A 16,730-nucleotide genomic window follows, 5' to 3' on the forward strand; every position below is an offset into this window, starting at 1 on the left:
GTAACAGCCGCTGCCTTTGTGGGCCCAGGCCAAGGCTGGTGCCAGGAATGAGCAGAGCTGGAGCAAAGGGTTTGGCACCATCTAAGTGATGCAGAAGCACTTTGGGTCTGAAACACAAGCTCGTGGTGCTCTCACGGGGTTTCGCTGTGGATGGGTGCTTTTGGGGTGGGATTGGTTGTTGGTTTTAAGTACAACTCTGTGTTGACACCAGTGTCTGCAAAAAGGAACACCCTAAACCTTGGTGCAATGCTCTTGTAAAGCAGCCAGCACCTGCCCCACAGCTGCTGGGGTGCAGAGAAGAGGGCTCTCCTGCAGGATAACATGTGCCTCGAAGCCCATGCTGCCGGTGCCCTCCAGACAGGCGGTTTGGCCCTGCTTTGCTTGCACAGAGCAGGATGGGGCTAATCAGGAGCAGGCTTCTGATGCTGCAAAATTTTCCATCTGTTGTCAGGATTTATAATTACATGCAACTCACTGTGCACCCTCAGCGAGCTGTAACTGCTAGGCATTTGCCTCATTAATCATTCAGGTGCCGTGAGCTGCACCATGCACAACTGCAGAAGTTATGGCTGAATTTACATAGCCTTGCTGTGGTTTATAGTGTTTACCACATGTGATGATTTTGAAATGTGGTTGATTCTGAGAACATTTGCAGTTGTGGCTCAGGGGGTTTTAATATCATGACGTGCCACAAGATGGCACTGACTCCGAGGCCCTGCTGCAGCTCCACCACTGCAGCAGGTGCCCTTTGGGCTCCTTCAGGTCGCTTATTTACTAACTAGCTGGTGGCTCCAACAGCATTCAGCTTCCCATGGTTTGGTTTGGTTTAAGCTGTGGCTATGAAATGCTATGATGCTGTGACAATGATACGAAGCTTTAGGATTTAGATACGATTTAATTTTCTTTTATGTGATGGCTACTTTTGTTGTTTAAGGCGCAAGCCAAGCCCTGCAAACAGCACATGAAGACCAGACTGTATAAATCGACCAAGAGCTGACATTTGTTACCCACCACTAAAGTGGGAAAGTTCTTATCAAAAGGCAGAAAAGTGCAGCCGTGGGACTCTCATGACAGCAGAGCATCTGCTAAGCTGAAGCGTCACTGAAAAAGCACTTGTAACTGTTGGTACACAACCTGCCGCTGTGGTTGCTTCTTCCTGGAGCCTCTTCCTGCCACCACACTGGTGAGTCCAACACAGTTGCACACTTTGCAATGTTCCTGAAGCAGCTCTTGGTACTCCAGCATTAGACACTTGCCTCTAAACTCTCCCAGGATTCCCAGGTAGTTTATAATGTCTCCTGTCACTCTGCTGCAGCAGTCAGACAGTGTTCATTACTCCTGACCAAACCTGCCGTTTAGGCTGGCTGCAGCACCCTGAACAGCACTCCAGGGGCTCAGCTGACTGATGAACTGCAATAGCTGCTTCTGGATCCCTTTGCCGTGACACTGGTTCTCAGTTTCATCCATGTACAGTAAACAGCCAAACAAAGTCCTTTACTAGGCCATTTACTACACTGGAAGTGCTTTAACTGTATTAGAAAAGTTCCTGGATAAAACCAATTTACTGTAACTGTGGTTGAATGCACCATTCTTACATGTATTTACTGAAAAGCAGCACTTGTTACAGAACCTGCCCAACACTAAAACAATAATCTTTTCCATTTGACAGACTTCTAGTCAAATTTTCATTTTGCCTGGAAAATGAGTTTGTTCCAGTTACTGAAAGGGAAAATATTCTCTTTTCAATGCCCTTCTCATCTATGAAAAGATGCACACTGGCTACACACTGAAATACTATGAAAACAGCGTTTCTTTGAAAACAGGATTAATCCCACACTTTTCCTGGGTTTGAATCAAACTCTTGGTTCAAGAGTAAATATAGGAATAAAGAAAAGAGTCAGTACAAACATGGAACAGGTGTTCATGTTTAAATACAGCGGTTAAAAAGATGCAGACACCAACATATCAAAGGCATATTACTGACATACGGTGTTCTGACACACTTCCAATAAATGAATACACACACACTGGCTTTGAAGAGAACCATCCAAATTGTATCTTTCCAGTGAAGAGTTTATCAGGGGAACAGTCAGATTTGTGCCTGTAGAGGAACATGTATTTTGGATTTCTTCTGGAGGACACACCATATCACAACCACACAGGATGTCAAATCAGCAGAGTGTGTGTCACATCACTCCCTCTTGTTCCCAGTCAGGCCCAGGGTGAAGCACATGAGACCCAGCACGCAGGTCTGCTTAGAAGCATGGCCCAGCTGTCCAGCTGTGCAGCGCAGCACCGCATTACAGTTCCAGGAAGCCTTCCTTCTTGTGGGACAGCAACCCACTTTACTGTGCCTGCATACATAAATAAACAAGGAAAAAACAAAACCAAACCAATCACAAAATCCTCCACTTGCTTAAAGCTAAACTAGCCCTGTTATACTCACTTCCCCCAAACACCTCCAGCTCCAACTCTGAATTCAGGTTCATGGGCACTATCTAATTCATGTGTCCTAAGTATTTTTCTCTATTAAACAACTAATGCATTTCTTTATCAGAATATCCTTGAGTCTAGCAGTTCATTCATCATTGAAAAAAAACCAAAAAAAAACCCACCATTCAACTGAGGAGGGTTTCCAATGAATGTGCTAAATAAGGAGAAAATCTGAAGTGCTATTCCTTCTCTGGCTACATTTAGAGCCTAATGCAGTAAATGCACTGGTCCCACTGATGCCTGGCCAAGGCTTTCAGCTCGTAGCTGGCTCCTGTCCTGTCACTTCAGAACACAGAGAGCAAGTCGTCCCCCCTCCCTTAGGACCAGAGTACATCTGCTCCTCAGCCCAAGGTGCTGAAGGCAGGCAGCACAGCACACTCACCAGCATCCAGCATAAAAATGCTGCACTAGCTGGGTTAGCCTTAAGCTGCAGAGGTCTGCCTTGATGTCTTCTGTACTTCAGGTCTCAAGCTTTCTGCACGTAAATAAAAATACTGCTAGTGCTATAGAATTTCCACAGTTTATTTTATCAGCTTCTCTTGTGTGTTCTCTCTGGTATAGAAAAGGGAAAAAAAAAAAAAAAAAAAAGAAAAAAAGCCATATATTGTCTTCCAGTCCCTAGTTGGTCCTCCTTTAAGGACCTTGTAAGATATTTTTTGTGTATTGTTTCCCTGCATATGTGGGCAGCTTTACTACTTCATCCCCCTCAGGACCACTTAACAACATCAGCAAAGCAATTAAGTGTAGTTTTCAGGAAAATGCCAGAGGCATTACACTGTCTGGATGGGAGTCTCAACCCAATTATTTTCAGCTAGTTGTGAACTGTGGAAAGTGGACTTTACTTCATTATAACTTCAGTTCCCACTGATTAAAAGTCTAGTGTGTTACAGACGGTAAGGAAAAATGAAACAATTAAACTTTCCATCAATAAAATTGCTGCATATTCTTCAACATAGGGGTTTACTTCTCTCCAGAGAAGTGATTAAAATGAACTGATTGAACTATAATTTGATTGACTGAAGAGGCACAATCCATTGCACTAAAGCTTAAATTCCATCTTATTGCTCTATTTAACTCTGAATATAAAAAATTACCGGCGGTCTTGTAAACCCCTCATGCAGTCATCCAGCTGAAATTTCTCATTGCACACAGGCTGCAGTAGGCTCTGTTCGTTCACTGCTGTGTGTTCATGATTCACAATGGACTGACACTGGAAAAACAGACAGACACCTAAGAAATTACAGCCTTAAAAAACATTAGAAAAGGTGTGTTATATTGTCAGGTATCTTACACTTATTACATAATTGTCTGGGGATTCTAAACTCAACCACAGGTAAAGTTAACCCAGGAGACTGGAGAGAATAAGGCTATATACAGCTGTTACAGCAAAAAATTAGCGTTATCTTCCTGCTGAAAAATGCAGCTGTGATGCACCTTCCTACTGCAGAGCTGCCTTCAGCAACATGTGAGGTTTCTGTGAGTGCATATGTATGCACTCTCCTTCTGGTTCTCTGCTCTGGCTGTGACTCAGGACACATGGATCCCAGTTCAAAGCACGTTTCTTTGGACTGGGGGCAAGTTTTTAAGGTCTGCTTCATCTATAGGTATTCATCTCCACAGATGAAGAAGTCAGCTGCTACAGTAAGGGACTCCTCCTGCACAGTGAGGTCTAATAAAAGTCAGTTAAGAAACAATCAGCTTCTGTTAACAGGCTATTATGATGTTCTGATCCAGAAAACACCTTCAATATAATTCGCCTCTGAAAATGCAACTGAGATGCCATTTCCCGCATGAGGTTGCCCCTCTGCTGTATTACACCCGCTTTCTCTATTCCACTATGTATTTTGAAATAAAACACATCATTTGACTTACAGCTGCACCACAATAATACCGAGTAAGAATATATTATTATGTTAAGTTGTAGCATGAACACATTATACTGGTAATTAAATGAATCAGGCTGGGTAAGGCATGCAGATAAAGATGGGCAACAGATGGGCTAAACACTCAATGCACTTATCTGTAATAGGCAGCTCAAACTCCAAATCAAGTCAACGGAAGCCTTCCCATTAACTTCACCAAGAACCAGGCTATGTGCTACTTTCGGCTATAATATTTACTACTGAGCTCAGTTTGCTGTTGAGCTTTGCACTTCTGCCTGTGCCTGATACACAAGGATAGCTTCACAGCTGATCAGGCCATATATGTGATTTATATCCATTCCAACCTTGGATGTTGCCAATCCCAGCATTAGATGGATTTCTGACCATAGTCAAGGGCTGCAAATTCACTAAATTCTTCGGTGTTATTAAGCATAGGGCCCACCACAATTCTTCGCATTTGTCAGCCAAAAGCTACCAAGACTGTAGTGGAGTCACTGAGGTGGTATCAATCCGATAAAATGCTGCCTCCATCTAATTTAGAAGGAACACCTCTGACCAATTATATTTGGCACTTAATGATTGACTTGCATTATTGGCCTTTTCTTTGTTTCCTCTTTGATTTTGATTACTAATTACTATAAACGTTATTCCCTACTCCACCTTATGATATGCAGCTTTGAATAAAGATGTGCAGCAACAACAGTAACAGCAGCATTTTAAATGGAGGCAAGAGCAAATGCAGAATCACAAATCTGTGCTTCTGGGCAACCTCTGGGAGTTGCAGGATGTTCCCTACTTCCCCTGAGCCCAGCTTTATGCACACACACCAGAGGTATGCAAGGCCGCAAACAGCTTAAATGAGTATGTAATGCCTATTTAATCTTTCAGTTCTTAAAGAGATAATTTTCCTCAATTATAACAACACCTCTGTCCGCATACAAGCTTCAGAAAGTACCATGTTTGATGTAATTTATAAAACTTATTTTCTTGCAGGACAAGAAAACAGCAAAAAAAGGGCCCCAAATGTGAACCTGGCCTTCCCTAATTCTTAACTGACAAAGTGGCAGGGTCCTTACAAACCATTTGTCCACCTCACAGCACTTCTACATACATGGCAGCAAGCAGAGCCTGGGAAAGGCTTTTTGTCACACTGACATGAGTCACAAGAAAGCTGGAGAGAGCACAAAGAAAGTCAAGAGCAGAGCAGGACCCTCTTCCCAGCCCAGCCTGTGTAGGCACATGGAACAGCAGGAACAGGCATCTAGTGAACTGAGCCCTTGCTTCATGTGGTTCCCCAGAAGAGAGTCAGTGGCTGCATGGACTGGAACTTGCCAGCAGTTCCAGCAGACCATGCTGGACTTGCATCTCAGGGGAAAAGTGAAGAATGACTAAAGCTGGATCTGTTTCCTGCATCCATGGCTCTCCTGACAGATACACAGGAGTAACCACTCAACACCAGCAAAAAGAATATAATTTTGCTATGGATGCTGCAAATCACACTAGTGACTTCTCTGTCCTTACCCCATTAAGGAGAGGCATCAGAATTTTCTGATGTTTTCAATACCAAATTGATCTCAAAATCTCTTAATTACAAAATTATATAAAAAAGTAATCAAAAATATATAAAATGTACTATGCAGAAGATTTGTATTTGAAAAATACAGCACTTTAATTAGAGAAGTGGAAGTGATTTAAGTGATATAATAGAAGTGATTACTGTAATTTCTTCATTAGACTTTAGTTTCACCATTTAAGGAAACATCATTTAAAAGGTGTGGTATTATCTTTTATTCCACACTGTTAAAACTCCAGCAAAACATGCAAACACTTGAACACTCTCCTCCTAGCAACCAAGGTCTTTCATGAGAAAAGCAGCATATTTGTCTTTTTTCTGTACTTCATATTAAGCCAAATTTCTAGATTTCTAGTTTGCAACCCCTTCAGGGCATTCAATAACCATTATTCCATTTCTGGAATATAATTTTAGGTACAAGCCTAAGCCAGAGACCACTTCTTTGCTCATTTTCTAATTAATTAAATAAATAAATAAATAAATTGAGGTGGGTTAGCCTTTTTTCCCCTCCAAAACCACCACCCAAGTAACAAGAGTGCCCTCAGCTTCAACACTAACAGGAAAAACACCTACCAAGCTACTCAAATGACTATAGGCAGAATTCCACAGTGGACACATCTGAATCCCTATCTGAATGCCTGTGTCACCTCCACTTACATGTAACACTACGGTTATAGGGCCAGACTTTCAGAATTCTGGGTATCATTTACTTCCACCAACAGAAATATCAAGAAATTAATCTTAGGCACTAAGCTTCTTCACATTAACTAACCTCCTGCATCCGACAAACTGCTGAGTTTTCTGCAAGTCCCACTACCATGAGGACAAAGTACAGATATCGACTGTTCCCTTGGGATTTAGCTCTGTCTTTAAAGGCTGGAATAATGGTGACATTTTTACTGAAGAAACAGGGCTTTTGGGTCTCTTAAGACCTTTGCAGGATTCTGGGGATCAAAACGAAACCCAGACTAGAAAATTCTTACACTAAGAGAATCCTCTCTTCTACATCTTTTCTTACAGAAGGGCAAGTTCTCTTTTCCTTCTTACCTGAGGGAGACCCTGTTAACTCTTAAAAAAACCAAAAAACAAACAAACAAACAAAAAAAACCCAGAAACAACAAAAAAAAAAACAGCAACTGGAAAACCTGTCTTCCACGGAAAATACAAAAGATAGCTAAGTGAGAAGATGTGTCCTTCTCATCACTTACAGTGTGGTCAAAGAGCCAGTTCCCCCCTTTTCCCAAAAGAGTTCACAGACAACTGTCCAGAAGTACATGGTCTCCCTGGCAGTTCTGCTAACAGCAGGATGTACTGCAGCACTCTGGACTGCTGCTGTCGTGTCATTTCAGTGCCTCTGAGGTCAGCTGAGTGTATTAAATTAACGCTGTTCCCAGGCAAAGCAAAATGTCTGCAAACACAATGGTGTAGCATAATAATGGAATGTGAGGGGCAGATACATGAAGAAATATTATATAGTTGAAGAAGAGGGGCTCACTGCTGTGGTTCTGACTTATGTGACTTAGTGCCAAATGCACATTACCACACAGATCTCCCAGCAGATTATGTGTTTGTTCACCAGCACTTAACATTTTCACAGCTTATTTCGGTATCTCTGCATTTGTTTCACCCTTAATAATTTATTTATGAGCTTAAAATTCGAAGCCTCATTACAAACTATCCTGAAGGAATCTCACCTGCCTTGTCTGATTATTATTCCCAAGTATCTAATTTATAAGACATCAATCGAACATATATAAAATAATAATGAATTCATAAAAACTATAGCTTCCTAGAACTACTAGTAGTTTAAATATGTGCGCAAATGCAGTGCACAATCTGGAGGTCAGCTGTCAAATCTCTCGGAGAATATCTGTCAGAATCACTTAGTATTTAGAACATGGTAGTAAGCCATAAAAATTTTTAACTGCTATAGTCTTCAAGTAATTCTTGTAATAATTGTGAGCCATATCAACCTGTGAATCTGTGAGGCAGAGCTGGGAAGTAACCAAGTGTTCCATCTAAGTAAGAAGGCCATCACAAAACACCGTACATGCCTAAGAGACTCCATGTGCCTGTGAAATGAAATGGCAAAAGCAGTCTGGTTCAGCTAAATATTTTTTTACTGTAATACGATCTCTTAAACTGAAATGATTTATTTTTCTATACAGAAAGTTAAGATACATCCTTTTTTTACTGACTTAAGCTTCTGTCTAAGAACAGTAACATTGCATAGTTCAACATTGCCGGTTGGGTGTTCTAACAAAGTATCAACTCAAAGGACAAGCTTTGGCAACTGTGTCTACCCTGGCAGAAGGGACATTATTCCACCCCAAGGAATTTTGGTAAAGGCTCTAATCCTATTGCACCCTCCAGGTCCACAATGCTGTTTATCACTAATGGGGGATCACTTTAATGTATATTTCCTAATCCCAGACAAAGCCCACCTGAGGCTTCATTGAGGAAGGGGAAGCACAAGAGTCAGAATTTTCATTCTGGACTTTGTCTTTACCAAGTTCTTATTATGTAGTTTCCTTTATGGTTCAAATTTTATCATGGCTTGCAAAAGAGCCTCATATGGAAAAGACGGACATATTGTCAGTAGCATGTTTCTCTATTCCAGTCCACGAAGAATCACTTACCCCGATTCTTCAAAAGGACTCCACCAAATTCAGTGGACATGCCTCAGCCCCTCACTTCAGTAGATTTACGTGAGGACTTCAAATGCATATCTGTGGAACTGAAGCTGAAAGACAGCATCACCCCTCTATGGCAGTCTGATATTTTTTAATATTCACTGACTCTCCTTTCCATCCACAACACATTTATCATTTTAAATGCTCATGTCCACTCTTTTGATATCTCCATTACACAAGCGAGGATTCTAAGGCCAGTAAGGATAGTTTGTTCTCAAGCATGCAACAGGGGTTCATGCAAACATTACATTCCCATTTGAAACCTAAATGCCACTTGGGATGTTCCCAAGTCCACTGAGATGTGTGTTTCAAACTGTCACACAGAGAGGTTTCATTTTAACATTTTTGAAAATGTTAAGATTTAACAGGGCCATAAGACATTCTGGTCTGACCTCCTACATCGGATTTTTATTTCTGTATCAATTCCCATAGCCTATTTGACTAAAACCCCTCTTTCTGGAATACATGTAAATGGAAAATCCATCATCTCGCTCAGCAGTTTACACTAGCATTATCTACCCCACACTTAAAAACACATCTCAGTTGAGCTTGTCATGCTGTCACTCCCCCTCACCAACTTTCACCTCCCTGGGCTACACAGTGCTTTGGCTGTCCATGTTTTGGTCCCATGGGGTGCTGGTACTCTACGACCTGAGCTGGACTCAATGGTATGAGCCATGCTACCATTCAGAAACACACACGCAGTTGCATGCACACGTCCACAGCTTTGGGTACCCTTTTAACCACAAAGTATTCATCAAACTCCAGAATCAAAGACGTGTCCTATGTTCCCCCTGAGCAGATCATCCTGGGGCATGCACAGGGAAACTAATTTAACTCTGAGAGCACTTGCCTACAGCTGTGAGGGATGGGTCTAATTTTAGGGTAACATGCTTACCACATTTTCCATTGCCTCTCATTTAACCACATTCAAGTTTTTAAAGAAAAATACCACTTACCTTTCTTCTTAAAATATTTTTACCACGGACTAGTTTCACTGCCCTCATTCAACCAAACCACTTGCTGACTTGAAGAGGTACTTTCTTGATTAAGAAAGGACAGACTTCCATTTCTGGGCCTTCTTTGCAATGGATCCTGTAGAAACCAAAATAAATATGGTACACCAATTCACCTTTAGTGAGTGCAAAAATAGTGCCTCAGAGTGATAGCTATTGGTTTGTCCCCAGTAAGTGCTGTATAACCTCGCCTATAAACATGATAATGAATAATGATCAGTGTCTTACTCTTCTTACTCTCTTGTGTGACAGACCCTTAATTACAGCTATTACATTATTCATTTTTTCAGAGAATTCTATATAGCTAAAGCTGCACTCTCCTCTGAACATCAAAGACAGTATCAAAACCCTGGTTAGGATAGCTCCTCAGAATCATCTGCTGATGTTCACTCCAACTAAGGAATGCTCTGTTCTAGACAGAAAGCATACAACTGCCTCCTACTCCTGGCTTGTAAGAGATCCTGCAAAAATAGATACACCACTGAGAATGGAGAGATTTCCACTGAGAGAAAAGTCCACCTCTCATTAAGCTCTGCACCTCTAAGATCCTGCAACTCTCACTCATCCTTAAGTTTGTGACTATTGAAGCCATGTGAGACAACAATGCTGAAGCTGTATCACAAATCATGACTGTGTAACAGAATGTTGAACTACGGACCACTCACTAAGGCACTGTACCACCAGCATCTATTACTGCACCACAATTTTAATTCTGCCTACATAGCATTCACGGGCATCCTTCTGGAATAAACCTAGCTCTACACACTTCTATAGTCAACTAAGAAGGATGTCTTTCAGGTACCCTAAGGAGGGAACAGCACAGTCTCAAGATTCACGTTTGCACCAAGCAATGACTGATTCATAAATTCTTTATATGAAGGTAACACAAATCAATTCTTACAGTAATTACTAGAAAATTAATGTAACTGCCTCTCAAGAGCATTACTGGAGAGCACAGTCATCTTCTGCAGGTATGTAGATGCAAGCCAAAACTAAGTATATCCAACAGGTAATGATGTATAGTATGATAACACATCTGGTCTAGACTTGTTTTGAAGTATGTAGCGACTTATTGATAGCCAACATCTTACAACGTTATCTATGTAGAAAGTAATGCTTGGCAATTTATCAATTCTTAAATCTCTGTGCTTCTAAATGTTACCGTTGATGCCGCTTTGAATTTGGATTCAGCTGATTTTTGTCAAGGCTCAGCACTGTGGCTCATCTATGTTTCCCCAGCTCCCTCAGGACTTGGAAATACAAATTTGTACTTAATGAGCCTGTTAAAAAAATTAAGAACTGCACAGGCAGCACTGCCCTTTTCTGTTCCCAGTCTGTCCATGAAACCAAAACTGGTTCAAGATGCTAGCAAGGCACGTGTATGTACTAAAAGCACAAGTTCCAGGAAGAACATTTTATTATCCATAAGCAAATTATACTGTAAAAGCATACTGTCCAGCTGTACTACCACACTCAATTAAACCTGTATGTGCTACGCAGAGAAAGAATTTTCAAATGAACCACATCTGTAAAGTGGACTTTCTTCAGAACTTCACAGCCACACAGTGACAAAGCAAAAATACACAGATTTAAAACACCTATCTGCCAAAACTTAAGCCTATTCCACACCTGTACTATAATGATTACTTCAGATGATTCTAAAGCATGACTGCATCTCGAGCAGGATTTAATTACTTCACATATCTCAACTGTAAAAAGCTGCTGCAAGCAATTATGATATACAAAGACACAAGTCTCTGTTATATACTCAGACAACAGTAACATTTGTGAACACTTTTCCTTCCAAGTATCTCTCAACCAACATCATGTCAGCTACAACATAAGCCATATTCCTCAGCTGTGGATGCTTAGCAGCTTTCCACTGATTTAGTCAATTGTGTGGATTGCTAAAAATCAGGCATCATGTGATACTGAGTTCACAGAAGTGTTTTAAAGGACATTTTAAACTATTTGTAATTTTTTTTTGGTAGTTTAAATCCTGTTTAATATTTTTGAGGAAGTTCTACGACTCAAAAAATCCAGTCTAAATAAAGGACTGCTAAAAAACCTCTGATATGCCATGAAAATTGATCTTCAGCTGCCCAATTCCATTCTTAATGAGACAATTCAGAGACTTACAGGAACATGCCTTATTGATTCATTCACAAGTCACTAAAGCCTGCTGCCTGTGTACTCTCCAAAAAGAATAAACACACAGTGCTTCTCGTGTACTGAATTACAGGAAAAGATGATGACCCCACATCTGTTCTGCTGGAGGTCCAGTGAGACTAAACACACCAGATAAATGTAAACACAGTATACCACTCGGTTAATGATAAATGTGTATAACAGACAAAGGGACTTACATTTCCACTTTATTATCCCTTCAGTTGAGCCACTGCCATTTCTGCAATTTATTTACCCAGAACAGTTGGGCCCAGATGCATGGCTCTTTTTTCACAGAGACACTTGTTTTTCTCAATTTTGCAGATGGATTAAATAAGCCAGGAGGAGGCCAACCTACATGTGTGAGGTCACACAGTGGACTGTAATCTACACTGCAGCAAGCACCTGAATCCATTCAGGCTCAAGACCTAATTTGGCATAAACCTGGTGTGTAGGTGTACTGCACTATATACTTTATAAATATATATCTTTCAATAATCTCCTGTGCTTCTTATGAAAGCAATAACAAGCAATCAGAACAGCAAAGCCTACACCGGACAAGCTTTCCTATTAAATCCCACTAATGCATGTCGGGTGTGACCTGCAGTAATCTGGGTAACCTAATAAGGCTGAATGCCCCATAAGAATCTGGGATGATAAACCTGAAAGATACGAGGACGTACAAGAGAGCAACTGGACACCAAGCAGACAGAACAAAAGTTATCTTAAAAAATAGATTAAGAAAATGCAGGTAGAGGAAACACATTATCAAGAATAAGAAAATTTGCTTTACATAGTTCTACAGGTATTTTCAATTACCACCATTTCAACATTCACTTCCAGCTCAAACCATTGCATCTGCTTGTCTAAATAGGGGAATATGCTATACTCAGATTTAGTATCAGGCTTTACAGTAACTAAATAGTTACTACAATAAATCCAATACAAATATCTTAAGTATGGTGTTTCCTCAGACTGACAGGTTTTGCTGGAAAAAGGCAGTCTTCTTTCTACCTCATGACAACAGGTTCTAGAGAGTCCACTTCTCTTAAATCACTCTAATACTCCTCTTCCCTTACATATGCTTTTGGTTAAGTGTGCACAGACTAGTCAAGTCTAACACACTCTACTGCAAAACTTAGCTGTTCACCTGCATCACAATTTCAGTCCCTTAATGGCTTTAGTACAATTATATGTAGAGAATGGCTTCAGAAAGCAGCCTCTGCTCTGAGGTAGCTGTTACTTGGATAAATAAGGTAACAAGCAATTTAGTGATGTACAGAGGAATTAGAAGGCTTTTTTATGGTCATTAATATTTACCCTCGTTCTAAAATCAGCCCAAACCCCAGCATAAAAATCACTTTTCCTTTAGAACTGTCTCTCAGCAGGGTAGCATGCTACTAACTGCCAAGTTACCGCTTTGTGCCATGCCACACATTCAAAGCCACCAGTATTCGATGTGCTAAGTGACACTGAATCCCACAAACAGAAATAAAACCAAAAGTTTCCTAAAGATTTCAGAATTTAGAATATAAATAGCTGCTTTGAAGATGGAAAGCATTTTACAGATTTACATTTTAGTCTGTTCTGAAAGGATAAACAGGCAAAACTACGTTTTGTAAAGGAACAATAAGATTTCTAGTTTAACACTTTCCCTAGTTAGATGGTAAGAAATACTAGGAGCTGCAGAAAGATTTATTTACATTCCCTGTACAGAAAGCGTATGTTTCACTTCTGCTTATTACTTCAGTTCCTGAAAAGCTTCTCATTTTATGATCTTAACAACTATTAACATAAGCCACAAAGCTTTCTGCACATGTACATTCCCACTTTCGTCTTTCCCAGCTGACTCCAAGTATCCAAACCAGCCAGGGTAATATCCTTGTTTAGTCAAGAGATTCTGAAGGTTTAACAAAGGGTTTTTTTTTTTTTCTTCTGAAAGACACAACTACTGTTGTCAAAGCATCCATACATACTTAGAATTAAAAATGTTGAAAAAATGGCTCTGAAAGGAAAATTAATTGGAAAGATTCATTCTCTAACGTTGCTTCCTGTCACTTCACTCCTAATGACTGTGTTCTCCCTTACTTTTGTGCAGTTTGATTTCCAGCTCCTCAGAGAGCTCTGAGACAAACCTCCAGGGTGTTTCCAGGATGTAAGGGTCAAGCTGAAAAAGATAGGGATGGGGTGTGCAGAAGCCAAGTCTCAGAAACTCTTACTTCAAATCCATCATGGGCACAGACACCAGGGAAAGCAAAGCACAGTAGGTAGTCTCTTAGAGGAAAATCAACCCTGATGGGAACTTCTTAAAGATCCTAGAGTAACTGCCAGCAGAATCCAAGTGACATTCCTCAAATCAAAATTTAAAAAAAAAAAACAAAAACAGGTTTCCAAGAGATGCTTGCATGCTTGGTATATACCACGTATAACACTTGGTATTTAGGGAAATGCTACTGTGCTGTATTCCCGGACTTCTTCCCACCACATCCTCCAAAGACATGTTTCCTTAGCCAGCTGCTTCACTGTCCTCACACCAGCCTCCAAATTCACAATATATTGCTGTTTTGGTTTAGACATTACATGACCTTCCCTGTGCTGGCTGGCTCCATTACTGTTAAAGAAGTGCCAGCCAATCTCTATGGGTTCCCTAACAACCTTATTTTCTTTTTTATTGGTTAATTAACATAATCATTTCCTAAGAACAACTGTAATACTAGTTAGTAGAACAGGTGTTGTAACTAGTAAAAGTCTATAAAAAGAAAAATCAATATCTCACCAGATGTATGGAAAAGATGTATCTTCCAACATCACAAAATTCCCTTTTGGAGAACCAAAAGAATTCTGTGCTGCTTTTGCATGATGTGCTTCAGTTTCACCTTATTTGTTATTCTCTGTTTAATCAAATTCTTCTGTAGTATAAACTTGATCATCATCATGCTAATCTCTGCACTAGACATGCAAATATATAAACATTTGTGTGCCAAATTATTAAGGTTCTGTCTATAATGTTATGCCCCTATTTACTATCTATATTTTATGTCTTATGGATTTCTAAACATTTAAATTTACATCAGTGCTGTCACATATCTGCAAGCAGAGACAGTTTTATGAGCACTAAAAAAGCTGTAACACACAACCACTAAATACTAATGACATAAATGGTATCCACTAATGGTGTCTATTTTTATTACAATGCAAAACTTCAATATATTGCAATTACCATTGCTCTCAGACTGAACCATACACACTGTATAATGCCAACTTCCATCTCTGTAGCATAAAACGGCATTATTTGTTGAGTATAGTTCAGCCCTGTACTGCAGATGTTGACTGAAGCTCATGTCAGCAGTTGTAGCTAAACTTCACTCTATTTACAGAGTCTTACTGTTAACTAATACCCTAAATTGTCAGATATGCCAATGAATTAGACATCTTTCAAAGCCTACTGCACTAATAGCATGTAAGCGTAGCACGTCTTGTTGTACCTGTCAACAGCCCAGTAACTTCACAAAGGTAATGCACGTCAAAAAAGGAAATTATCTTCTTACGCTCCTCTTTCAAAAAATCTTTAGTGAGGAATTTTTTTCTAAAATACTGCAATACAAAAGTGCATTCTGCAAAGCTCAGTCTCTTGTAAGTAGGCTTCTGTTTCACTTTTTTCATGTTAAATTTTAAGTTCTTCTTTCATAATTAGAACAGTGTCTCTTTTTACTTTGGCTATCAAAGAGACAAAAGGTTGCTCTTAGGACTTTGAGAGAGTGGAAACCTCAACTTTGTCTGTAAAGCTGGATTTTTATGGCAAAAATCCCACAGATGTGAATCATGGGGCAGTGAGGTTAATTTCATTTCATCTGTGCATTTTACTTGCCAGAAACTTCCATCAAAAGAGGACAGCTAAGTTCATTTCTCAGACTTTCTCATGCCTGTTCATCACACATAAAACAAGCCCAGTAATATTCCCTTCCATTGACTTCAAATGATAATACCCTTCAGAAAGCTGGAAGTTTTGTTTGTAGCAGAAGACATTTCTCCTATTTCCATGCAGCCAGGTAATCATTTACACACAAAAAACACTGGAGACAAAGTAGGTGTCAGACTTGGTAGCATTTTACATGCATTTTCTGACACAAGACAGACAACAGAAACGTGCACACAAAAATATTTCCCTTCAATGGCTGACTAGCTCGAACAGCAAAACCTAGAAGACATTAGTGTAACTATTACAGTTACCAAATACTACTTGTCCTTAAGTATACAATGCAATTATCATCCTTAACTTTAAGCATTGAATACCACTCCACCTTAAGGCAGTATTTTCTTCAAACGTTCTCATTCAGCTTCCATAAATCTAAACATACATGACTGACTATAGAAAACAAATGATGTAAAATACAGAATAACAACATCTGAAGCTCACAACTGGGAACAGTGATATCGTATTACTTATTTTTTCATCTTCCTTTCTCTGACAATAATCTTGAACATGACAAGTGCTTTCTAATGTAATCTGAACCCACTTCGATGTTCCTAGTATTTTGCCTAAATAGGTTTTATCAAAGATCCCAGTTAACTGTCTCTCTTCTGCAATAATAAAATATTACAACTGAAAATTAAATCACAGTTTAATTTCAGAATAAAGGACTTCTCAAAAGAACAAATTGACTAGTTTAAATATTTGTAAGAAAACACAGCATTTCTCAGTAAAATATTCTAGCTTACTTTCTCAAGCAGAATAAAACAACAGCTCATTATGGCAATTCAAAATGTTGCGGGGTTTGTGGGTTTTTTTCATTTTTTATCCTCCCTACACATCTTGAAACAAGCCACACTGACTGACTGCATTCACTAACACAAAATTAAATATTTGAGTACATGAAAAGCATTTAATTTTTTTTAAAGTCTCAAT

At 39.7% G+C, this 16,730-nt stretch overlaps 1 long non-coding RNA gene across 5 annotated transcripts in view; it reads right to left on the minus strand.

Moving 5' to 3' along the window:
- Positions 1 to 529: 529 nt before the first annotated feature.
- Positions 530 to 16,730, minus strand: part of LOC136005165 (uncharacterized) — a 29,341-nt gene continuing 13,140 nt past the window's right edge. For 2 of the 5 annotated variants that reach the window (XR_010608692.1, XR_010608693.1), the window contains exons 3-6: positions 9,602 to 9,737; positions 3,588 to 3,703; positions 2,876 to 3,045; positions 530 to 2,354 (exon numbers count right to left, since the gene is read on the minus strand). This is a non-coding gene — a long non-coding RNA (uncharacterized LOC136005165). The remainder of the gene's footprint in view (positions 2,355 to 2,875; positions 3,046 to 3,587; positions 3,704 to 9,601; positions 9,738 to 16,730) is intronic. The other 3 variants (XR_010608691.1, XR_010608690.1, XR_010608694.1) reach the window with 2 other exon arrangements.

The sequence above is a fragment of the Lathamus discolor genome, chromosome Z, assembly GCF_037157495.1.
Source record: "Lathamus discolor isolate bLatDis1 chromosome Z, bLatDis1.hap1, whole genome shotgun sequence".
Taxonomy (NCBI): Eukaryota; Metazoa; Chordata; class Aves; order Psittaciformes; family Psittacidae; genus Lathamus; species Lathamus discolor.